At 45.2% G+C, this 19,002-nt stretch overlaps 1 protein-coding gene across 4 annotated transcripts in view; it reads right to left on the bottom strand.

Annotated features, from left to right (window-relative positions):
- KAT6B (lysine acetyltransferase 6B) overlaps positions 1–8,877 on the bottom strand; it is a 346,743-nt gene extending 337,866 nt beyond the window's left edge. For all 4 annotated transcript variants that reach the window (XM_069240850.1, XM_069240852.1, XM_069240854.1 and 1 more), the window contains exon 1: positions 8,788–8,877. The gene's annotated coding sequence lies outside the window, so the exon portion shown is untranslated. The remainder of the gene's footprint in view (positions 1–8,787) is intronic.
- Between the last annotated feature and the right edge of the window lie 10,125 nt (positions 8,878–19,002).

Genomic DNA, 19,002 nt, shown 5'->3' with positions numbered 1-19,002 from the left:
CCCTAATACTCCTTACCCTGCCCGACAATACTTGTGTGGTCTTTCTTTGTTGGAGATCCATGTTGAGATTCCTGGGCTGAAACTGCAAATTGACAGGGATGGTCCTCCTTTAGGAACACTACAAACTTAATCGGACACAATTGCACGAATATTTACAACTATCCTACGCCTTAGCAGTTAACATCCCACCGGACACCGAGGTCCCTGAACTTAGTCCCCTAGAGGCCAAACTACTAGTGGGCTGTATCGGTAAAGGCGCCACATCCTAAATCTATAGCTCGCTAATGCCCCACACAGTTTTGACACACTTCAAAACCATTGGGAGAGCTGGTTTGGCAAGCTTGACAAAGCAGATAGGAGGCAGGTCAAGCACCAAGCATGCTGGCTATCTCCACGTGCCTCCGGTTCATTCCACTAAATTACCTACACACAACATACCTTATGGCGATACATTTACATAATGCGGGCAGGATCCCCCAACCTGCCCGATTCCGCTGTTCCACAGTTCCAGGTGACTTAGCACATGGTTTAGGCCCGTCCAATCTTTTCTGCATACTGGCAAAGTATGTGAAATGAGCTTTCAGAAGTCCGGGCGAAAGACTTTAACTAACCTCCAGAGTGCCCCTATTGGGTATGGTAGACAAGATTTGCAGCTCTCGGGCCAACCGCATGCTTGTGGTTGTCACCACATTGGTTGATAAGCTAGTCATTGCCTGTAGATGAACCCCCCCCCCCTCCAACTCCCCACCCTCCCAAACTACCCCAAGGATGTGTGAATGAGGGGGGGGGAGGAGTGGACTGCTACGCTCACCTGGAAAAAGCTATCAATACTGCATGAGGCTGCCTGCATAAACGTGATAAAATATAGCAGAACTGGGAGGCATACTATAGATTTGAGGATATGATCTACCCTATAGATGGCTATAATGTAAAGGTGCTGCACGGATGTAATTAATCTGTGCTTGGTGGATTTCAAAATTGATGTTTGTTATAAAAATAAAAAATGTAATGCTTCTAAATGAAAGAAGATGAAAAGCCTCAGCTGAATTTCTAAGGCACGTGATTCAATTGGAATAAAAAAAAAAAAAAAAACGTTAAAAAAAAGTCTTCATAAACAAAAATAGATCAGATAACCAGACGAATACTAATTCAAGACTGTTTCGATTACTTTTTTGTAAGTCTCTTATGAAGGAAGTCCCGCGTTTAGGCAGGGCATCTGGACTGGAATTATAGGCTCCTGGAAGCCGGTGAGGGAAAACAGCGTAGTAACTCCGAAAATCTAGACAGACCGCTGCAAATGTGATCCACACTTTGAGGGCTTTTTTCGATTTTAATGATTGTTCTAATAAACACGTAGGAACATTTTAACATTCATTGCCAATGGGGTCTCTAGGCACTGAGCCTAATAAGGTTAGGAAGGACAGCTGTATGAGTAGGAATGTTACTGACGGAAAGGGCTAGGTTTTAAGGCCACATGCTTGAGAATATTCAGAATCTTTCGAAAGAGAGACTAGAGGGGCGAGATTGTCCGGAATTTATAAAAACGCACAGAGGTCACCGAGTACTACATAGGTATGCAAGACTGCTTATAAGCTAAACAGATATCTTCGTTTGCTGTTAGTTCATCTGCCTCCAGTAACAGTGTTTTACAGAAGGGAGTGCATGTAACATACAACACCCCACCCCATGATTCTGCTCGACAGGCCGCTGGTGTGCATTCAACATCCGGAATGCACTACCTTAATTACGAGTAGATTAGTAATTGGAATCCCATTTCCCAAAAATGCAATGATGACAACGCAGCTGAAATTGTATTGAATCCTCCATTTCACTCTGTGCCTGCCTGACGCGGATGTGAACTGCACTGTAATATCAGGTCCCACAGAATGCATCTGTCCACCAAGCAACTGGTAGAGCACTTATGCATCCTCATTTTCAGAATATCACTGACCACCAACAAGTGCAGTGAGACACCTACAGTTTACCTAGGCAAACCCGCAGACTAGTACCACAAAAAGTATTGGAAGCACAAAAAGCAGAGGGAGCCCACCATATAACTTCAGAGAATGCACAAGCAAACTAGGCGACACTGGGTATTCTTGAAAATAGACATCCCAGAATATAAATTTACCACGCTGTGAACAGCGAACTAGACGGCCCGTTTAAGCATAATTTCCTTCCTCTAAATGCGGATTCAAGTTTACAGGGCACCCTTCAATCGCGGATATGCTCTGATCTATGAGCATTCAAGAAGTGTGTTGTTTTGTTAACCTGAGCAAAACAAAGTAACCTACGGAGGCAGCCTATGCAGCAGTTCTCTTTGCAAGGCAATGCCTAGCCAAAGTCTCACCGTGCTTATTTACAAGATGGACTGGCTCAATAACATACAGAGTAGGATGTGAGCCTTGCTGCACGAGTAGGCATTACTTAAAGTGAGATACAATGACACAGCCAACTTTAAGCATTAAGATGCAAATGTCGCTGGCAAACTAAAATACAGGATGGACGTTTCTTTAATACTTTTGGCCTTTTGTGAATCAGAAAAACTGACAGTTAAAAGAAAAAATAAAATTTCAAAGAATGCATAGGTAAAAAAAAACAGCCTGCTGAATACTGGAAACTCGTGGTGTCAACTGCTAGCCTATTTTAAACGTCAGAGAGTGTGGGTAACGAGTTTTGCTTGAATAAATGTACTAAAGTGATCATGACCCGCTTGATGCCCTGTGCAGGTTAGTTAAGACGCCCTTGAGTTTCTTAATACCATCAGCTTACAATTAACAGAGTGAATAAATAACATAATAGCTAGAAAAGTGACTCGAATTAAGGTATACAATATATATCATACATGAGGCAATCTGCTATTCAGTGTCATACAAGTTACAACTCTCCAAGAAAAGACAAAAGAACTGATTATGAATGCTTCACCGGTATCACACTACTACAAGCGATCGATATAATGTTATTCCCATTAGTCTCCCACTCCTGTCATACCACACAATAAACAAAATGTCCAACTGCTGCGCTCCCCATACACGTCTCAGGAGGACGCTGTTGATAAAACACCTAGGTTCAATTAATCATTTTAAAAGTTGGGTAGTTTTTCATGAGGATTTTGAAGCTTACTATAAAGTCAGTCGACTTTGGCGTCAATGTTTTAATGTGCCACAAGACCCGACAATGAGATGCCAAAATTACTATTGCCATGGCGTGCTGTACTCAACTGCACTGTATACTGTACACAAGTATTAAATATAGTAACATATTACCTGTGGGTTTCAACAGCCAGCACACAGCTCTCAGCCTGGAATGAAATACCTTCATACACAAATCTGAAGCTCAAATTCCATACTGTACCACAACTCCACGAATCACAAGGATGATCCGAGATCATTTTTATGAACATTACTGGCAAAAAAGTCCTAAATCCAGTAAATATTGTCGGCAAAAGAGGAGAGAGACAACATCGTTTCTCAAGACCTCTTCCATTCCGTACAACCACCCAGTGCATAATGCATAACCTCAGTTGCAAGTAGCGCACTGCATCTTTATCGTCAGTAATGCCCAACACAGGCACAAGAGGAGTGCATAGCTAAGAGACTTTCAGGAGGGTTACTACGTAGATGACTGAAATTAAACTTTTAGATGTATTGCACGTAAATTAATCGCAGATAAATATCCTAAAAATATTGTCTGGGTCTGTCCACCCCCCAGTATGGTTTTTGTAATACAACTACTGTAGAGCCAGGTCACTTGGCATGATCTGGTGTGAACTGTTAATCATAGATAGCATCGACAGAAAATGCTATCAAAACACGACCCTAACTAAGCGTTATCTTATACACTGGAATGTTTTTGGGGAAGGGAGGTTTAGATATCTGGCACATGCCTCGACTCATGTCACACTAGGATTAACAACTTTAATGGCTGCATGGAGGGAAGTGTAAATTGAAACTAGTTATGCTTTAGACTCCTTGCATTTCATTAAACGGTGTATTTACATTTTATTATTCACAGAATGGCAACTTGACAAGTACCAACGGTAGGCTTCAAAGTGGCAGTGAACGAAGGAAATTATTTAAAGGATGGCACCAAGGAGACCGCTGTAATATAAACAGCTGGAAAAAGACAAGCACCAGACCCTTGTGATGCTACACTTGCATGTAACAGACTTTTCCCAAACCCATAAAAGTGTACTAGATCAAAAGCCCATAATTAATGGAAGTCTTCACCGTTGTCTGGAAGGAAGCAGTTTATGAGGCAATACGTTTTATTAAGTACAATAAAAGAGAGTGAACTTATTTACAATTTCCTCCTTCTGACCACAGTACACAGACAGAAATCCCAAGCACTGACTCACCTGCAAAACAGACAAAAGCAGAGCCTTTACTCTCTGGCTGTCACCGAAAGCTTAACCAATCACTAGCCCATCTAAAAAACAGACATTAGCAGATATCCACCATTTCAAAAATCACTTCGGACAGAGATAATACAAAGACAACGTCACCTCACAGATAAAACAGCAGTGGCAGTTTATCTACTACACTGCTATGCAGATTCTGATTCAAGAAAAAAAAAGAGGACCCGGAGAGAGCCTGAAAACACCAGGTTGAACGTGCGACAGCAACATGCTCCAGCAGTCGCCATTATACTGCGCAAGTTCTACACAAAGTTCATACTGTTTGATACCCTTACCCAACATTAACTGGTTAAACAGAAGGATTCTTCAAGCATTAATATTAATGGCATAATGCATAGTACACAATTCAAATGGAATCGCGGAGCTGCCAGCTTTCAGCCACTGGGTCCCAAGTTTACCACTGCCGACCGCATCCGATTCATCCTTAAAACGAGTTTCAAGGCCCAACTATAGGACAAGGTAGTATCCTTGTGGTGCGAGGGTGGATGTTGGAGCCACAATAGCATCTTATCTGTCTCGGCCTTTCAAACGTCTCCCTAATTTTGTCTTCTATCCATTTTGGATGGCACCCTGGCATTCAGTGTTTCGCTCCTCTACTTTTCAGGCAAAAGCTTCAGGACTACCTGCTCCTACTTCCAGACGAAACATTCAAGTCCACATCACCCCCCCCCCCCCCTTTTAAAGACTGTCGCGCAAACAGCACATCACACCATAGCACCTCCACGTTTTTCGTGTATACTGATTACTTTCCCATTGCAGGCATTCGCACTACTCCACCTTTAAGACACCGCTGGAATGTCCACACTTGCTACTGCACACTACCTATATGAAGACATCTATTAGTTGCTCGTTTGTTCACTCTGCCTGTTGCCAATGGACATTTCTTATTCTTTCAGACTTCCCTTGTAGATGCCACGTCTATCATGTTTTCTCAGTTCCCCTTTCAATTGTCTGTTTGTATGTCTCCCTAATAGAGTGGTTACTCTTGTTTTCACAACACCCTCCCCCCACCCCCGATGTTCCTCGTGCTTCTGCTCTCTCTGTTTTGGAGATAGTCTCCACTTCCAATCCACCTTTAAGATGTTATTCACAATCTGCCAAACTCCCAACAGCAAGAAACTCGCACTCCTAGCTGTCCTCCACATGGCCCTCGAACCGCTCATCTGTACTGCACATGCCCTAACCCCTCCAATGTACCCCGCCCTTCCGGCGGGAAAGGTTTATCCCAGATGCTGCATTCCCAACGACGTTCTCGTGCCTCAGCTAATGCTGTCTCCCACATTCAACTTAAACAACTGCCTTATGCCCACCCCTGTAGTTGCTGAATATAACGCATGTTAGCCATCTACTCCTAGATATTACCACCTTTCACACCCAGAGGCTGTGAACACGTACACACTCCCCGTTGCCTCCATCGGACCTTAAAAAGGCTTCTAAATGTTGCAACATTTCCTAAACGTTGCTCTCTTGGTGGCTAAAGCACCGAACACACCAACGAAAAAGTTGCTTCGCAAGGGGTGCCATATTCCATGCTATACCACTCCGCTATCATTCGTGTATACATGTTTGTTTTCCTTTTGCTCCATTTACGAATGTATTATTCTGCTCACGTCTTCTTCCCTGTACATTTATGTGTCACTTTACATCTTCCTCGCAGTAATTAGATTCAATTAATCGCCAAGTTACCCCTTTCAGCATGATGCATGGAGTAGCCATAGGACCCCCCTGCCTCTAGAAATACCGTGGCCATCTGGCCCCGGGACTATGGTTAACAAGTCTGTCTGTAACCTCAGGAATATACAACATATTTCTCCAAGTCCAGCAGATTTGTGTAGTGGTTGCTATATTTTTGGGGATTAACCTAAATTCTCTACTCTCGCTAGATTTATGTAGCAATGCCAAAGCCTCTAAAGGTTATAAACTCATCCCCTTGAATACATCGGATGGTGGCAACCGTTTATTACTTATAAACTACTATATTTTTGTGAAGGTTACCGTTTCTCTAGCACTTGTGAGGTGGTTTGCTAGATACATAGAATCACAGAGTAGAACACATAGGCCCATTGTATGTAACCTTCCGGATTTACTTTGCCTCGCCCACAACATTGAATTCCTGTGGCTGGTTTTCTGTGTTGCTAGCACTGACCTCGGGGTGCAGGTAAAGGTTTCTGTGTACCTTTCATTCATTTTATGGTTTCACTGGACCCACTGCATGTCTGTTCAATTCTACATGCGCACATTCCCTTTCAAAGACATTTGCAAAGACCCCTGAAGATATTTCTCCCATCGGAAGAATGTCTCCCTCCGATTCTGACTGCACTTTATCGGTTCTACCTCAATTCACACCGTCGCATGCGTTTCCAAGCTGGATCAATTTGAACATGCCCTGTTTGACCCTGCCGTCGTGATTCACGTGACCGAATCTCTGGTTCTACTCACAAGATGCATTAAGGTCTGGTCTGCATGTGTACCCCTTTCAATTAAATATTTATGTGTGCCCTCAACGCCCCTGTTCGTGTGCACTTCACGGATTGGTGGATGCTGTGTCTGAAACGCTATGCTCTCGCCCCCCTTCATAAGTAGATGTATCCGTGTGCCTCTCTACTGCAGCAGCAGGGTCAGACAAGGATTGCAGGAGAGTGAGACAACGGCCATTGCAAAGCTTCAATAACACTCCAGGCCACCATTAACCAGCAGGCACTCCAATGATAATCATGCGCCCCCTCCCTCAGATATGCACATCGTCTCATCCGCCCTAGCTTTACATCCTTCTTGCACCAAAAGGCATTCAATTCAGCATACTGAAGCCTATATTCTCACCAACCTTCACAAAAGCACGGCTCTTAAGCACACCAATCGTCCAAAGACTGCCGAAAACAGCAACAGACAATTGTTTCCACACTTGCCAGGTTTTCCAGCCACAACACCAGCATACAAAATAACCCACACTCCGTTCAAAACACCCACATATCACCCTGCCCGCAATTATCACTTACATAATAAACACAGTAACCATCTCCAACAGTATCCCTTGCGAGCGCTTTTCAACAGTACATGGAGTAGTACGATTCACCTTATACGTAAAGCGAAAATTTCGCACTAACACTGGCCTGTTATCAGAGCCAAATCATCCCACAGAAAAACACAGAAAACTGGCAACTCCTATAGAAAGCACATATTGCTTCCCATCTCACAACCTCTGCAAACACTTCCACTCTTAACGTCAGCAAGAGCATCAAACACACTGCACGTACTCCAGCCAAACGCTTCCCACACAGTACTCCCCACTGTTCTCAGTAGTTAGATTATTCGTGAAACAAAACTCCACACACCGCCTTCACAACATCGTAACCTATTATCTCTACCCTTCAAAAAACACCTCATACATTAACCCCATTAGGTCCAATACCGACAGAGCGCCCAGTGTTCCACAGTACATACGGCACTCCGGTTATCCCGAAGTGTTCAATACCAAAAGCAGATGTCAAGCACAGTTGCCAGCCCAATTCCACACAACCCCTCTCAAAACAGCACCTCCCTCTGCCGCCTCGCATACCTCTCCAGCAAGTACCCGCTCCTACTCGAGCTTCAAGCTCCTCCTCTACGATCAAGCCCTCGAATACCGCCTCACACATCACCTATACTTTCTGCGAGTTAACTTACTGAACCCACTCTTCAAAACTCGCACCCAACTCCAGGAAAACACCCAACATTTTTTGAGATCGTGCTTTTGTATTGGTAACAGCATTACCCGTACATATATGGTAACCTAGCTACAAATCAGTTATGCGACCTTCGGCCGGTCCCACGACTGGAAATCCAACTACTCTTTCCCCCAACCCACCCCCACTGACCCACTAGCTTTCCTTAATCTGCTCCCCAGCCTCAGCCCCCCACCCCAATCAACTCATCCCTTTGCTAATAGACTCCATACCCTCGCCCCACCCGAACCTAAATATCCAGACCCGACAGAAGCTTCATCCCGCAAGACCACCACTCGGTGAACACTCTCTCCTCCGTCCCTAACGCCGTACCCCAAATCTAAATCACCAGGCACCTCCGTGTGCCTCTTCTCTCCCTGCCAGAGATTACGGATCTTCCCAAACCTTCCCATCCGGGAAAGCGGCCCACCAGCAACTCTAAAAGGCCAGAGAGAAATACAAAACCCTCACCAGCCGGGTTAGGCACCGGCCTCCTGTTCTCCTCTCACACTCTATCCTCAGCCAGTTCGTTGCTCTGGTCTCGCATGCCCTCAATTGTACAGATCACAAATTAAACCTTTTGTTTAACTACGATAAAAAAAAAATGCCTCCTGGGCCACTTTCGGCCTCCAAACCCTGCCCTCCAGCACCTCTGGCCCCAGTACCCACCGGCCTCCTCCGTTTCGCTCCTCACACAGCCGCCATTTTGTTCCCGTAATTTCCCCCAGTGTTGCCAGGTCTGGATGCAAATACAAGGGCAACTATGAGTGGAAATAAGTCCGAAAGAAGCCCCGCCCATAAGAAAGCAAGCCCAGCCCCACTTATCGACAGCAACCGTCTACAAAAGCGAACATGTGACTCATCGCTCCCATTGTTAGTAAATCTCCGTGATTATTCGACCACTCTAGCCGAGGCCTGCACTTTCCTACCTCATGCTGCCTGTGAATGTTTGGTTGAATATCTTTCCTCCGATCCGTGCATTGGACTTGCTCTTTGGCTTTATTTGTTTTTCCGCCTCATTATCACTTCATTATTAATTGTCTAAGACAATTGGCCCGTTTTTCTTCGCTCCTCTGTTGTTATGCATTAAATGCCCTTCCCTGACCTCACTTTGTATTTTCATATCGACGTAATTTTTAGCCCTCTTTTGTGCTTTTTCCCGCCCCTGTTGTTTTTTTCTACTTTCAACGCTTTTACCTGGCCTCACTGGGTACGACAGTTACACTTGTTATTATACTTAAGGAGGGTTCACTAGAATTTTTTCCATTTTTCTAAACTCATTTGAAGAAATTAGTTACATTGATTTCAGTTGAAGTATATTTTCTAGTTTAACAGTCGTCTAATTTTTTGCCCTCCAATCTAGAAAAAAAAGGCTGAACAGAATTACACCAAACGTAGAATGAAATTAGAATTTTATGCAAGACAATGCCCTTGTTTGATCTGCTGTAGATGAGTGCTTTAGTGTATAAGGAACACACATTCAAAGTATCTTGGGATGGCTTGAAATCCTTGTGATCTGTCTATATAGTTAGACATGACCACAAGTCCCAGAATGTAAAGTAAAATAAACAAGTGCTGAGTTTCTTTTGTCTGACAAGGCACAGTTTAAAATCGCTTGATGTGAAGTAGTGATGTGGGGAATTATGTGTGTGTCTGACTAATCTGGTACTACGTTAGGCCTTAGTGTAGCAGCAAAACTGCTTGATTGCAGGCTGCATTGCATCACTTATTCATTGTTCATGGGGTGCCATGAAAAATACTACTGACAAGGGTCAATGTTCATATACCCCTGAACCAGCACTTCAGGACTCCAACAGAAATTTGGCTCCTCTTATGATCACCTTGGAATAGTGTGGCCGGGGGGGGCCCTCATGTCAGAGCATGAAACTTTAGGTCCTGAGCTCTCCTTTCACACGTAACTCTTATCAGATGAGTTAGTGCAATTAGTTAAAGAGATCCAACACTGAAAACTTTCAGAGGATACTGAATTGTTAAATAAAAGTCTGTGAATATAAAATTAGTTTCCCATCAATTCTCCTGATCTCCTTCCCGTGAGAGTCCTTGATTAGTGTAGTTTGATGTGGGGGAAAAAGTCTTTAGAACAATATGTATTTCCTTGTAAATCACGGAGTCAGGCCTAGATTGCCTCGTGGATTTTTTTTGCCTGTGCTACAACTCATGCAGATGAGTTAGGGTTACACAATGTGGACAGAGATATTTACCTAGTTCCTATGTAGCCCCATGGCATGTATGATTTTGAACCTGTGGTAACGTGTCAAAAATCAAACTGCCAGGTTCATAATGCAATGTGCATTTGGCTAAAAGCCTGACTGACTGATGGTGTTGTGGGTGACACGGAGGCACTGGGCAACTATGTATCTCTGTCTTTAAAAGCTCCCTCAACAGTTCAGATCCTAGCCCCACACTTAATGTAGCACATTCTATGACTCCATGCCGTGGTTTTCAAACTGTTTTTGAAACATATTGTGGTTCCCAGTTTACTTCAAAGTTCTGGTACACCCTATTGAAGCTGTTAGGCATTGTGTACAATAAATCGTGTAGCTGTCACTCACAAATCATATGGACAGACTGAATGAGTTAATCCACTGAATTGTACCTCTACTGTTTCCTCGCATGCTAACAATATTACTGGCTATGATGGATCACAACTGCATAATTGGTATATAATAACTCATTACACAATTCCGTCAAATAATTTTGCTCTTCTTTCTGTTATTGCCCTCAGATGTTCATCATTGACCTACTATTACGTATAGTTCCCCCGGCCAGTGCCTTGGCATCTGCTTTGCAATCCTTTCACAAGGATATAAATTTGAAAGTGAATACAGCCAGAGCCACGTTCAAGAAACATACTGATGTATATCGCTGTCCAAATCCATCTTACAAGTTTGGGGACTCTGCATTGCTGCCAACTTGATACTCACACCTTCCTGGGTATCATAAGAAGTGTGCTCCATGTTTTTAGGGCCCTTTTCAATTTCTGCTGTGATTAATCCTGTGCTTGCCTGAACTACCTTACAAACACATTGGTGAATCTACCCTTACGTTCCCATCTCTCTTTTGTAGTCATCATCTCCTGTCCCTTCCCGTACCCCTCTTTTATTACAAGGTAATGATCCGTAGTATGAGTTCAGTGTAAACCTTGATTCCAGACGGGTGAAGAGTCAATTACAAATATCTATTTGATTGGAATGGTTGAGACCATGCTCATAGGTCCTGTGTACTTTGCCCATGCCCCTCGGTTGGGTCGAGCTTTCCCCTCACTTTCTATACATGCACTGGGATGAAGTATTTTAGAGGTGGAGCTACTGTTACAAGTGAGTAAACACCAAAGTAAATTAATTATGTGGGCTTGTTTGGGACGTAGGCAGTGATTATGGTCGTTAAAAATCGGAACAGGAAGTGGTGGCATCCAGGGAATTCATTGGGATTTTAAGGCTGAGGATACTTTGATAGGCAGTATTCCTGCCAAACAAAACGAACATCACTACCAGTCACTGGCTGCCTGACATGGGTTTATTTCATCTTCAAGGTTACGAGTGACTAAGACACTTAAAAGACAGCCAGGGTGTCACTTCCTAGCATGGCAACTTAGTGTTTTTTTTTTTTTTTTGCTGTCACTTCTGACTCACACCTGGTTTTCCCTTCAGTGGCCGTTTTGTTGTTTTGGTCGTTCCCACGGGTTCCTTTCCTGTTCTATTTCTTCCCCTGGCTGAATACACCATTTATATATGCCTCCTATTTACACTGAAATGTTGATCATGTCTCCTTCTGGAGTCCGTATCGTCGGACATGCAAATCTTGGTGCTCCACTCTTCCTCTTTTTCAGGGACCTGACTGGTAGGAGTGCACCTAGAAGATTGTCCAACTCCATTATGACCTGTTGTGCTGATATATGTTTAACGACCAATATTTGTATTGTAGATGTCTGCCAGATAAACGTCTTGTCTTTTTCCCTTCCCTAACTCCTTTTCCCACGTTTCACCCAAGTTTGATGTGATATACTAGCTTTTATTTTCAATGAAATTTGTTAGACTATTGAGAGGCAGAGGGACTGTCTGCTTGAATTCTTCAGAGTGGAGGTTGTGACAGGGTTTAAAACGAACCAGATGTGTGCCTCTGCAGATGAAGAAGAATGATGAATACCTCCTTTGGTGAGGTTTTCATCAATATATCTCTCTCTCTCTGCACGAACTCTTCTCCCTGTGTGTGAGACCAAATGTTCGACCATGTGGTGTTTTTGCTTCTAGTGAGAGTTTTTGACCATTGTAATATGGCCGCTCAGGTGCAAAATCATGGTGTACGTGTTGACTGTGATCAACTTTTCCAATTACCATAAAGGGATGTAAATAACTGTGTAAGCATTATTTCTTGAACCTAATTGATAGTGGGTTATGATTCTTAAACAGGATGTGCTCAGTGTGCTGGAACATGATGGCATAAAAAGATTGATGGTTTCTTTCATTATACTTTCAGATGTCAATGGTGTTGCATCATCAACTTCGTTTGGCTCGGTCGCTGGTGTATTTATTGAAGGTGCAGCATGCCTCTTTGCAAACACATGGTGCAGGGTTCTGCCTTCCATTATAATATCATTTCCTTATAGAAATGTGCATTGGTATTGGGTTGTAGAAGCAGAGCTTGACTAAGCCCTGTTTCTCATGGTTGAGCAATAGAATTTTGGAGAGTTGAGCATGAATTTTGCAACATGACCTACATAAAAAATTGGTCATGACGGGGGCGTGGCCTAGTGGAGCTTGGAGTGAGACGCATTTTGTCTCTGCTCTGGGCACTCTCTGCCTTCTTAACGCGTCCAGAGCACTGGGACAGCATCCGCACAGCACAGGGTGTACAGGGGCAATTTCAAATTCCCCCCGAGTGTAGTGGGCATAACTGAGACTGAATTCTACAGCCCCTGCAGCACAGACTTGAGCACCCATTGGCTGCCTTCTCCGACCCGCCATCTGGCTCGCCTACACACCAATGAGGCCACTTGCTCGGAGCCAGGGATGGTAGGGAGACTGAAATGGGCTGAGGGCAGCCCCCCTACTTGAACTGGAGTGAAGGTGTCCAACTCCGTTTCTGCAGCGCCCCAGGGATTGACCCGCACAGGGCAGTGACTGCCCCAGGAACACTCAGGGAGCCACCATTTAGGATTCTGGGCATCGGAAGCCCGAGGCCTGCAGCACCCCCACGAGGTTCCCGACATGGAAGGGGATCTCTCTACCCTACCCTCAACACAGCGAGCCCACTGCCTTCAGCTGCTCTCATGCATTCTACACCACCATAGACCAGACAGGTTCCACACTCCCGTGCAGGACAACCGCCTCAGCAAATATGCTGCTGGTGCCATACGGGGCTCGCCATCACTCATCTTCTTCACACAACACACATGCCTCCTGGACATTGCCACGCTGGCCTCCGCCATTGTCTCGAGTCTGGGATAGATTATTGAGAGCCCTCACCCTAGTGCCAAACCTGTGTGCAGTGACCTATCCCTGGCGCAATTGACTGAGCTTATCTTGGAGGTGACAATGGCAGACATGATACCACCTAGACCCCCTTGAAGTGGAACTTGACTTACTGCTTGCCCTTAGAAGCCTGGGAGGGGAGAGGTGTTGCTGTAGGTGCTTCCTCTCCTTTGGTCTACGGTTGGAATTTTCATGGCCAGCCACACCGATCCCCATTAGCCTCCCATGTGCATGCCATACCTAATTGCACATTAATTCCATTGGATCTGGACTTGTGACATAACTTGGAGTAGTGCCACACACTGTACACAGGCCGCTCCAAGGCCCCTTGGAGTGGAGGCTGATGGTTGCACTGCTTGCCCATGCTGCGTCTGAACCTCTTATGATGCTCAAGTAAGCAGCAATTCCCATTTTGGGGTGCCTTTGATCTATTGCATCACTTTCTTTTTCTGGCCCACCCTTGCTGCCTCTCTGACGCATCTACACTGTGACAGGGGCCGCCATGCTTCCGTTAGGCACACCCAGCCCTCTTTCCTCCAAGGGACTCCAATGACACCTCTGACTCCCCTGTGCTGCACCTCTACTATTGCTGGGGCTGCTGCTAACTCATTCGCAGAGGTGGCTCCTCATAACTTTTTGAAGCCCCTGCTGACACCTGTCATGCCCCGTGGCAAAACTGCAAAATAATCCTCTATTTTGCAAGCTAAGGACAACCGGGTCACTTCACTGTGACATAAAATGTCCTAGACAAACATGACCTCTGATGACCCTTTCAATGCTGACACGGATGGGGACTCGCCACTGGCTCCCCTGTCTTAGGCCTACATAAATCACTTGCTGCAGGAAATTTGCTCTGAAATAGGCTCCCTCAAGACAGATCTTAAATCCCGCATTCAAGCAATCAAATGTGACCTCATCAAGCTGGGGAGTCGATCTTGAAAGCACAGTGGATGCACAAACGGGTGATCAGGATGTGCTGTGGCGCAGCGGCTGGAGGAGCAGCATCCTGAGTTGCAAATGAAGCAGGAGCACTTATGAAACAGGAGTAGCAGGAACTACATTCATATTAAAGGGGTCCCTAAGGGGGCAAAGGGCAATGATGTCATGGCCTTCACTGCGGAGTTGCTCAAAACGTTCTGAGGAGATGGTGATGTCTTCTCCTGCGCTGGACAGAGTGCATCATGTAGCCCCACCACGTGGACTCACATTGTCCATCCCAGATATTTTGACATGGATGCACTTCCTTTTCTGAACAATAAGCCATCCTGAAGGTCGCAAGGAGCAAAGCTGCATAAACTAGTGGGCCAACAATGTCCTGCGTTTTTCAGGACCTCTCACCCATTACCTTGCAGTGCTGTAGGAACGTCAAGCCCATCACTGACCAAAAGCGAGAACTTAACATCCGCTATCAATGGGACCACTCTTTTGCTCTTATATTCACATAGGAGGGCAAACGCCGAGTTCTCTACTCATTGCTGGAAGCACAACAACTCTTGAAGCTGCAGTTGAACCCACAAGACAAAAGCCCAACCCAGCCTTGCTTGCCCTTGCATGAAACTCTGCAATCTCTTTGGACCACAGTACAATCCCACCACAATGACAAGCGTAGTGAGGAGGATGTCAACTGAGAACCAAAAAAAGACATCATCCAGCACCTGTGCAACCTGGAGAGGGAGCCCTCCCTCTCTCCATCAGCCACTGGATCCCTGTAAACTTACTCTTCTCACCTGCTCTAGCTGGCTCCAGGATAAAGTAAACTGTGGCCTGTGGCCCGTCATGGCCCTAACTGATGGGGAAAAACATGTCACTCCCAAAGTCCATTGACCAGCAGAAGCACGTGAGGACTTACCACCTCCCCTGAGAACATGGAGACTGATGTATCCCAGAGGATGCCTTCCTATCTCAGGCCTCAATTTTATAAGTGACCTCAAAGATAGTCTCCTCACAATGACTGGAAGCAGTGAGCCACCATTGGATCTTCCTGTGCCCATCCATCAGATCCCAGTATCCCTTCACGTGCAGCGAAGGTCCAGCGTGTTAAAGAGAGTTCTGAACGGTACACAGACTCCTCTATCTTGAGAGGAGCGACACTCACACCTCGCAAATGGCCCACCTTTGACACCGCGCCCCCTTTGATTCAGACCTGAGGAGAGTGACTTCTCTACCATGACTAGTGCATGTCTGTAATGGCCACTTCAGTACTAGAATGCCATTGTCAGGCCTTGCTGGCCTTATACCATTTCATTTTTTTACATGTTTTTTTTTCTTTTGTAGGTTGGTTCCTACTTCGGGGTGGCTAATTACTTCTCGCACAGGAGCACACAACCTTTACCCTACCACTTATAGCCCTATTGATGCCTGACACAATTGCTATGTTCCTCTGCTCTCCCACGCTGCTACACCCATACCGCCAAACACCAGTTGGTATTCCCTTGGTCCCTACGGTACCACTAAGATAGAACTATGTTAGCATTGTTTTTTTCTCTTTGTGTATTAGAGTATTAACACCAATGTATTAGAACAATTTATATCTTTATATCTTTATTATCTAAAATTGTTTTAGTTTCACTATGTTATTTGGATTAGCTTTTATTGATGTGTTGTTTCACTTGTAAATAAGACACATTTTTTCATTTACATAGTTTAGTGTGTATGTGGTATGCTTGATTTAGGTACTCTGCATGTCCCCCCTTTTTTGATATAATGTATATTTTTCATGATTGTATTATTATTGAATAATAAAATATTTGTATCTACAAAATAATTTCATATCAATTATGTAATAGGATTACTTTATTTGTGACTAAGTACCTAAACATAGTAGCCTGATATTAAGAGTATACAACTGGTCAGCAATATATAGTTATTATCATTCAAAACCATAGTGTTGGTTCGTGAAGATCATGGTATCTTCATGTTTATTTGAGCAGCTCCTATAGTATTTTTTTCCTACATTGGTATTCCCTGGTGGGCCTGGGAAATCCTCCACCCAAATACTGTAGGTGTTATTCCCCTGGGCGTTCCCACTTATCTGGCCAGTGTATTCTTAGCTAAACATGCTGTCGCGCACGATGACAACTGCACATCACACTAAATTGCTGTCTCTCAATGTCCGTAGCCTGAACTTCCCAAATAAACAGAAGCAGGTATGGCGTTATTTACATCTGCAAGATCCCACTGTTATCTTCTTGCAACAAACCTACCTTCTGCAGGAAGATACAGCTCACATGTCAAACCCAAAATACCCAACTCGCTACTGGGTATACATTCCTTCCAAGACAGCGTGTGTGGCCAAGGCGTGATTCTGTACCAAAATCTTGAAAGCAGCAAGGGATGCAAATGGCCGATACATGACACATACCCTCCAGTGGGGCCTCTGATCCCTCACCCTTCTCAATATCTATGCCCCTAATCAGGCCCAAAATGCCTGCCTTTGAAACCTCCCACCGACTCAACTATCAGGTGAGGGAGAGGACCTTGTGGTGGGAGGGGACTTCAATCTGGACTGGGAGCCTGATCTGGATAGTAGTGCTACATATTTCCAGGGTGTGGGTGCGATGTCTGCTGCTCTCAAACAAGAGCTTACTGACTTAGGGGTCATTGATGCTTGGCACTCCTGACACCATGACACACACGACTACCCTTTTAATCACATGTACACACTTCATACTCTTGCTTTGATTAACTCCTTCTCACCCACTCGCTCTTCCAAGATCTAGATACTGCTATCATCTCAGACATATTAATTTCAGATCATGGCGATCTTGAGCTAAAGAGGAAGCGGGGTACAGGCCAGAAGCACACTAACTTGCTATGGCAGTCCCCCCCACTCCCCTGCCCTGAGTGCTTAGAGATCCTGTAGATGTAGCTGAGATTCAAAAGGGGATCGCAGACTACTTTGACCTGAATGACCAACGAGGATCATGGAACACACATTATAGGATGTATTCAAGGTCACCAGTAAGGGAGTTATTTCATCCAAAGCTTATGCCCGCACAACTGAGGTCAGGATAGTTGAGGATGGCCTGGCCACTGACATAAAGGCCTTAGAATGACTTGATCAGACTGCCCCCACTGGACGCAACAGGAGACAACTGTTCTTTTTGTGGGGGCAGCTGAGGGCCCACAGGCAGGGTCGGGCTGAGAACCCAAAGCAGCCCTGGTAATTTTGGCTGTTGAACCGGCCCTCAGCATGGGGGCTGCAAGTGTGAACCACTGCTGCATTTGTTACTGGAGGCCAATATTGCAGCACTGCTTGCTGGAAAACCAGCCCCCAATAACAAAACCATTAACCACCACTGCAAAACCAGCTCCCGGCCTTCCAGTCTCCCAGAGAGGTGCCTGATGCCCTCAACGGCCCATCCGGCCCTGCCCACAGGACCAGTAAGGCTGAGTGCTCCCCCTTAGCTCTGAAACAAAAATATTACAGGGGGAAATTAAGTGGGGACCCTCCTTGCCTGCAAATTGAGGCACCAGCAAACCCGAACATACACTTCTAAGATTAAGACTGGTGACTGAACATGGGCCACCACTGAACATGAGAAATAGCAGGTATTTCATAGCTTTCACAAAAACCTTTATAGTAGAGAGGATGCTTTGCAGACTCCCATAGACTCCTATCTTAGCGCCTGACCCAGGGGTCCTCTTGAACCTCAATACACGAAGCTTTTGAAGCCCCCATCACTGCTGCTGAACTACAACATGCTTTAAGCGAACTACAGACTGGTAAGACTCCTGGTCATGATGGGCTTCCAGTGGCCTTTTACAGAGCATTTCTGCTTTCCCTCCAGGACAGACTGCTGGCGCACTTTAATGCATTTCCAGCAGACACAGGTCTTACCCTTACGAAATCCGAGGCAGAGATTACAGTCATCCCTAAACCTGGCAAAGATCCCTCGCTCTGTGCCTCTAATCGCCCAATTGCTCTTCTGAATACGGATGCTAAGATCTATTCAAAGATCTTGGTGAACAGATTGGTGGCATATCTCCCTGTGCTGATTGAGCCAGACTAGGTCCGCTTCATCTGCCACCAGCAAGGAGCAGACGATATCCGTTGCATTGCACACTTAGTCAAGAAAATCCAGCTCCATTATCCCCTACAGACTTCTCTCGCTTGATGCAGAGAAGTTCTTCGATGGGGTTAGCTGTCCACTCCTGAAAACAGTCCTGCAAAAGATCAGCCTAGGCCCCAGCATGACCTCTAGGATTATGGCTTCCTATGCTTTTCCTTCGGCTACTATACGCATCAAAGGCGCATTACTCTAGTGTTCACATGGCGAGGGTTACCAGACAGGGTTGTCAACTCTCGATCTTATTATTTGCTCCGGCGTTAGAGACTTTAGCCATCTTCGTCCGCCAGCTAGACAATATCAAGGGCATCACCTTTGGCGGT

Source organism: Pleurodeles waltl, chromosome 6, assembly GCF_031143425.1.
Source record: "Pleurodeles waltl isolate 20211129_DDA chromosome 6, aPleWal1.hap1.20221129, whole genome shotgun sequence".
In the NCBI taxonomy this organism is placed as follows: Eukaryota; Metazoa; Chordata; class Amphibia; order Caudata; family Salamandridae; genus Pleurodeles; species Pleurodeles waltl.
Note: the sequence above shows the minus strand (reverse complement) of the source record. Positions and strands in the feature narration are given on the sequence as shown.